This window comes from Clupea harengus, chromosome 4 (assembly GCF_900700415.2).
Source record: "Clupea harengus chromosome 4, Ch_v2.0.2, whole genome shotgun sequence".
Lineage (NCBI taxonomy): Eukaryota > Metazoa > Chordata > Actinopteri > Clupeiformes > Clupeidae > Clupea > Clupea harengus.
In genome coordinates this window covers 11,277,231-11,284,730 of record NC_045155.1, presented here as the reverse complement: position 1 = coordinate 11,284,730, position 7,500 = coordinate 11,277,231, and the positions used below count along the sequence as shown (strand labels likewise).

At 44.4% G+C, this 7,500-nt stretch overlaps 1 protein-coding gene across 5 annotated transcripts in view; it reads right to left on the bottom strand.

Moving 5' to 3' along the window:
* Positions 1-7,500, bottom strand: part of prickle2a (prickle homolog 2a) — a 76,220-nt gene that overhangs the window by 42,767 nt on the left and 25,953 nt on the right. For 4 of the 5 annotated variants that reach the window (XM_031566228.2, XM_031566226.1, XM_031566223.2 and 1 more), the window contains exon 2: positions 1-84. This exon is cut by the window's left edge and continues 16 nt beyond it. The gene's annotated coding sequence lies outside the window, so the exon portion shown is untranslated. Of the gene's footprint in view, positions 113-7,500 lie in introns of all 5 variants that reach the window. The other variant, XM_031566224.1, reaches the window with a different exon arrangement.

Sequence of the window (7,500 nt, the reverse complement as noted above, 5' to 3'; positions counted from 1 at the left end):
CTCTTTTTGGAGTCGAGATGTTTGTCGTTCTCTCCGTTTCTCGCTCCGTGTGTTGTTGTCACGCCGCAGCCTTCAGGGTCTGAGCTGAGAAGGAGGGATGGTCAGAGGGAGGCTAAGGCATCACAGTCAAAAAAAAAGGAGAGGAAAAGAGTGTCGGGAAAAACTGTCAGGACTCCAGGGCTTTGTGGACGGGGAGAGAGAGAGAGAGAGAGAGAGAGAGAGAGAGAGAGGGAGAGAGAGAGAGAGAAAGAGAGAGAATGAGAAGGAAACAATTCCCCTTGGAGGAAGAGAGGAGGAGGAAAAAGGAAGTGAACGAGACTCTTTCTGCAGCTCCGGATGAGATGCTTCTCCTCCCTCTATTGCTCTCTCCTTCTTCTCTCTGCTTGAAGACACAGAGGAGGTGTTCTTCTCCAACTGCTCAGAGTGTGCACAGGTTGCCTGAGTGTGTGTGTGTGTGTGTGTGTGTGTGTGTTTGTGCCAAAGAGAAAGAGAGAGAGAACTAGTGTGTATGTGTGTGAGAGAGAGCGAGCACAAGAGAGAGAGTGATTGAGCGAGTTTGTGTGTATGTGCGCATGTGTGTGTGTGTATGTGTGTGTGTGTGTGTGTGTGTGTGTGTGTGTGTGTGTGTGTGTGTGTGTGTGTGTGAAAGAGAGAGTGTGAGCATGTGTGTGTGTGAACAGCGCTGAGATGCCGAGACTGAAGCATGCAGCCTCCACACTGAAACAGCCCTCCCCCTGCTTCGAACAGCCGGTGGGAGTGAGTCATCAGCTCTCAGCCAATCACAGCCCAGCAGAATGACTCCAATTAGAATCACAAGGAGCTCGCGAAAGAAGAAGGGAGAGAGATGGAGAGAGGTAGGGAAAGAGAGATAGAGAAAGAGGCAGGAATAGAGAGAGGGGGAAAGAGAGCAGGGAGAAAGGAAAACACAGAAAAAGACAAGAAAGGGAGAGTATAAAAAAGGAGGAATAACTTGGAAAGCAGATCACTAGGAGAAAAGATAAATGAGACAGAGAGGAGAGAGGGAGAGAAAGAAAAAGAGAGAGGGAGAAGAGAGAGGGGAAGTGTGTGTGGGAGGGAGAGAGTATGTGTGAATTGGGATGAGTTCACAGGATTCTGTGAGCCTTGTTTGGGTGAAGGCATTGTGGACTTTGGCTCTAGGACAAAGCTCAGTGTGTTTGAATGAGGACATACAGTAGGTGTCATTTTGGGGGGCAAATCTATGTCAAGGGCTTGACAATGACAAAATGGCATCATATTGGTTAGTTTGCTATGATGACTTGCTGCTTCAGGCTTTACTCATTCTCATTTGTGATCAATGGCAGTATTTATTGGGGCAGTGAAAGCATACAGAATTATGCTATTCAGGAACACTAGGCAGATGAAATGGGAGATGGGCCCACCCTCTGAGATGGGTTGAGATGAAAGAGTGACCTCCTCGACTTGGTGAATTTTGTGTCACTGTTTGGATGACAGGCATCAAGCATTCTAGGGGACTGTGGGTGAGTCACACACACACACACACACACACACGCGTGCACACACACACAGACACACACAAAACATGCACCTTTTTCTCCAAACAGCATCCAGTCGGTCCATGGGCTGATGTGCCACCACTCAGATGTCAAACAACACGGAGGAAGGAATGTTTGTTTGAGGAACGGAAGGATAGCAAGAGTAGAAAAATGAAAAGAGGCATGGAGAGAAGATGCACAGAAGGTGAGGAGGTGAGGAACGGGAGAACACGCTGATGAGGACAGAGAGAGAGAGAGAGAGAGAGGAGGTGGAGTGAGGGGGAGGAGAGCAAGAGAGAGAACCAGAGGAGCAGAGGTGATGGGGTATATAATCCTTCCTCTATGAACTCTTCCTGTTCCCCCTGTTCTGTTCCTGCTCATCCCTTGATCTGTTCATTTATCCCTAATTAAAAAACCCTTCCCCTCCTCCTACAGCCCAGAAACATAGAGATGAAGAGAGGGAGCTGGAGAGAGAGAGGGGGGGGGGAGAGAAAGACAGACAGTCAGTCAGACAGACAGACAGAGGGGAAAGGGCCACTCCTCCAGAGATCCAGAGTGCAAAATACAGAAATGCTAATGCAGCTTGATCTCCATTCCCTTCCTTAGCTTCGGCTCCATTCCCTTCCTTATCTTCAACTCCATTCCCTTCCTTATCTCCGGCTCCATTCCCTTCCTTAGCTTGATCTCCATTCCCTTCCTTATCTTCGTCTTTTCTCCCCATTCCCATTCCCAGCTTATTATTGAAACAGCATTCATTCGCTTATCCTGCAAACTCTAGCATTTACAGTACCTTTGGGGTTTGGCATTACTGGCCCTATAGTAAGGTGACCAGATTTCTGAGACAAAATCCGGGGACAATTTCAGTTCAGATATGTTAATACCTCCAAAACATGTAATGTTTTTGTCTTTGTAAACGAAAAACGGGGACACTGACTGGGCCCTTATTCATAAAGCAGTTTATCTTACCCTTGTTCTTGTAAAACAAAGAGTTTTATTCTTAAAACTAATCACAAAGTGGCTGAAATGAAGAGTAGAAAAGGTAACAACCTTTTGCCAGATAATAAGAACCAATATCAGTGATCACTGACCAATATCAGTATATCACCAATATCAGAACCAAGAACGTTCGTTGACGTCATGCACAAGCTTCCCTGCAGTAGGCCTTACGTCTGTGATTGGCTGATAAGTGACTGGTCTGCACAGATGGGCATCAGGTGTATGTTTTCCCAGTATGGAAAATGTTAAGGCCATTGAGGCAACGAAATGCATTGTATTCCTATATTCTGGGTGAAATCATGTAGATGTCATGTTGGTCATTGTTTTCTTTCTTTCTTTTTTTAATTTGTATCCCGGGTCTGTCTGTGAAAACCGGGGACATTACCGGGGACAGCCACATTGTACCTCAATTTCACAACACTCTGAGTACCAAAAATCAGAAGTACAACTGAATGACTGTGTGTGTGTGTGTGTGTGTGTGTGTGTGTTGTGATTGAGTTACTGTCAACCAGCCTGTGCCTCACACTCCAGTCATTCACAGGCTTATCAGATTTTCTATAAAGCTAAAATCTAATTTATTTCTCTCTCAATCACACACAGACAGAGAGAGGGGGGGGGGGACAGACAGAGCATTGGGCACTTAAATTTCCCTTCACCCATATTGACAACCAGCAGTGCCCAATCAATTCACATTCCAAAGGTCGGGGGAACGATAAACTTGGAGAGGAAGAAAGAGAGAGAGCAAGACAAAGAGAGAGTGAGATAGACAGTGTGTTGAAGAGAGAGAGAACTGTCAGAAAATGTATAGTTACAATAATCCTAGGCTGATGAAAAATAAAGAGCAGGAGTCAATAATGGCAGGGTGAGAGGCATAGTGGAAAGGGTAAAAAAAAAGCAAAAGAGCAAGACAGACGTTTGGACCTCACACACACACACACACACACACACACACACACACGAGAGAGAGAGAGAGAGAGAGAGAGGGAGAGAGACAAAGATGACGGGGACATGAGGAGAAAACGACAACCAGTGACATGACGAGCGGAACATGGTGATTATCAGACAGAGCTTCTCCACCTCCTTCCCTTCCCTCTCCCTCTCTCTCTATCCATCTTTCTTTCTTTCTCGCCGATAATCCTTGGCTGTTCACAGAGCCCTCACATCAGCTGTCATTAGTGTGCTATGGGGCTGAGACTAAAGGCCATCTCTTCTTGAAGTATGGACTCTTTTAGCCTTGGTTGACTCGCTAATTGCTGATAGGGAATGTGCCATTTCAGACATTTGATCTTTTCTTTTCAATTAGCGATTGTGCTTTGTTTAATTTCATTTGACTTATCTGTTTCAATTACCTCTTGCCGTAAGGCAGGGTGACCTGATTTGCAATGCGCTCTATGTGACAGCATCAGCTAAATGACGAAAAAAATATCGAAGGTAAATGGCAGAAAATCACTTTTGAAGATTTTGCGTAAGAGAGAAAACAGAAATAGAGAGATAGACACCGAGAGAGTATTAGAGACAGAGAGAGACAGAGTATGGACCAAGGTTATTATAGTTAACGAAAACTAACGAAAAAACGAAAACGAGATGTGATATTTTTTTTCGTTAACTGAAATAAAAATAAAAACGAAGCTTTATAAAAAAACGATAACTAACTGAAACTGTATTGTGTCTTTACAAAACTAACTAAAATAAAATAGAATTATAGAGAAAATGTCCTTAGTTTTCGTCTTTGTCAATGTATTTCATAGATGTCAATTTATTTCATACATAGCCTTTTAGTCTATCTTCCGCCGTACCACTTTTAGTACACGCCCCTCACCTGGTTTCATTGCGGCAAAAGTCGGGAGAAAGCGACAGAGTCCTATTTGGGATTACCTGGAACAGTAACGTGCGGTGAGGTTCGTGGCTGGTGAGGCACTGACTCTTTCAGAGTCAGATTTACAAATATATAAACCCAATACAGTAGCTTAAATCACCATTCAATTGGCAGCTTGCACATTGACTACTGGTTGTTTTTCATATCAGCATTCTTTACACACACATAGGTAAGGTAGCTACATACAGTTGGCAGCTGCTAGCTTGTGATGAACTCGTGTTAATATGTGTGATTATGCACTCGTGAATATGAACTCTTACGAAGTTGCACAGGCCCCCTGAGGGTCTCCACTGTACGTCCAAAACCAAATCTATTCTTGAGGTTCAAAATATTTACAAAGCAATTTGGCTTTGGATGTGAGAAGTCGATCGAGTTATCTTCTGTCCCGTCGTTTGAAGCATACATTTTAGCTACGGCATTGGTCTCCCATTATTGATCAATTCACGTTTTGATTGAAAGTCCAGTTATGAGAAATGTTTTAGCTTAGCTATAGAATCTTCCATTTTCGTAGTCAAGGTAAAATATAAGAAGTGTAACGGCAGAACAAGCATAAACCCAACCGGTGGGCTCTTGCATGCTCCCTTCATTGAAGCAGAGGTACTGTTTGCCTCCTCTCCGTGCTTTTTCACTGCGGCGTTACGTCAGATCAGCAAAACTAAATAGGTTCTACGCATGCGCTTAACCCAGTTTGTAAGGGATTGCGCAATCTGAGATGAGGCACAGCTCGTCGCTGCCTCACCGTCTCGCTGTCTCCTGTCTGTTTGAACAGGACATGCGCAAATTCTGCCTGACACACGTCTGACACACGTCTTTCATAGTTGTCTTTTGTGGATGGCTGTTCATTTGTCCTAAGTGAATACTTTTTTAAAAATGGTATGTTTGGTGATTTTGTATTACATATTATTTATTGTAGCTTGTATTCTCTATTCATTTTGAGCATTTTGTTTTGCAAGCAAAAACATTAAGCTTCCCTGACTTGGGCCCCCCCCCCCCTGGTCTGTTGCATTCCGCAGTAAAGACTAAAACTAATACTGAAACTAATAAAAACTAAACTCAAACTAAGCATTTTCAAAAAATAGAAACTAAACTAAACTAGCAAACCCGCTTTAAAAACTAATTAAAACTAAACTGAAATTGAAAACAAAAAGACAAAACGAAATAAAAATAAAAACTAGTGAAAAATGCAAAACTATAATAACCTTGGTATGGACTGAAAGAAAGAAAATATGCTAATCCCCTTATCTATTTTACGGGTGAATCATTGGTCAGCAGGAGCAGAAAGTCATTTTCTGGACAGGCTTGCCTTGGGGGCAGCAGGCTTCCCCACAAGTGCTAAAGACGTGAGTCTGGCAGGCTGGGACGGTCTGTCCAGACACCTCTGACTGGAGCCTCAGAGCCCCACGGCAGCCTGCTGTGTCATCCAGGGGAGGCTGTGGAAAGGGTCACTGTACACACAGTGCTTTCAATTGGCACTCCAGTTGAAAGAGGCCCTCATGTTCCGAGACAGTGTGGATGGTGTTATCATTTCCTTGAAACGGCTGATAGAGCCGACTGTGAGATATCATGTTAGAGAGAGAGAGAGAGAGAGAGAGGGGAGGAAGGGAGAGACGCAGAAAGCTATTTGGCAGCCGGAGGCTACAACACAGCTTTTTCAGTACTGTAAACAATCAGACAAAATGGCCGCTGTTGCCATTCTGTTTTTTTTCTTCTCTCTTTCTCCTCTAGTGATGAGATGGAGAAAGATTTTCTTGTAGAAAGAAAAATAAAATCCTTTTTTTTCTTCCTCTCCTTTCCTCTCATCTCCTCTCCTCTCAGCTCCCTTTCACTCTAGAAGGTGCTGATGAAAAATTAAACGTCTCCCCGGGCTTCCTACACCGCTCTTTATTGGATTCGGAGTGTGCTGTTTCTGCCCTGGGACCAGCTAGGGGGGTGGCGAGTTGGGGGAGAGAGGGGTACTGCCAAGGAACAGAGCCAGCAAAGAACAGCCCAGAACATTCCACAGAGTTCCTGTGGTTTTTGGGAGGGCCAGATTAAAGAGGAGGTGGGTGATGAGGAGGAGAATAGATCTGCAGTGCCTGGATGGTGTACTCATAACGGTCAAACGGTCATGACGGACACTTTGTGAACTCAATGGCCGCGGTCTTGGCTACGTAGCGGACAGGGCAGGACCACTAACCCCTTTTGTAACAGCTGTCAGATGACATTGCATTGATGTGTACATACCCGATGATTGATTCGTTTTGAGACAACACTGCCCTATCGAAAATCAGGCATTACACAAGACAGTAAGTACAAGTGTACACAGTGTACTGTACAGTGCACTGACGGAGGTATCCGGAATGAGACCGAGTGAATCTCTTTTATCTTGGAGTGTGATGAGAAATTTCACAAAAAAAACACTAAGTGCTGCAGATGCTATGTCCTCATGATGATGGCACTACCATACCTAATTTTAATAGTTTATTCTCAGATGAATATATAGTTTGTCAAAACATCTCATTCTTAACTGGCCCAGTATAAGGACCACTTATTTTACTTCAGGTTCAGGTTCATTCGACTCATTCACTGTGGATAATAAGTCATCCAACCTCTCAAAGACTCAAAAAGTCTTTTGTTGTCAAAGGTATTCAAAGGCACTTGACCTTTCAGCATTTAATGATGGGCCATTGAAAGTGTACATTTGAAGGGATATTTTTAGGCATATATAAATGTATGTGTGTGTGTGTGTGTGTGTGCTTCTGCGTGTGTGTGTGTGTGTGAAAAGGAAGCATGAAAGAAAAAGGAAAGAAAGAGGAACCGGGTGCCTGGGTGACATTTTGTGCCAGTGGTCCCATTAGCGAATGCTGTCCGGGCACGGACTGAGCCTCAGCTGGCACCAACTGACCCGGCGCAGTGACATTTCCACACCCGCCGACTTTCCCACCGGAACCAGAGAACTTTCCGCACGCTTAGCGCCTCTCTGAAGGAGCCGGAGAAAGGAAGTTGGTGCGCTGCGGCCGAGGAGCTATTGAACCGCAAGCAACTGTGACAGACTGACCTTGAGTCTGAATTAAAGTGAAAGACAAGAAGCTTTTCAAAGGCAAAACACACACACACACACACACACACACACAC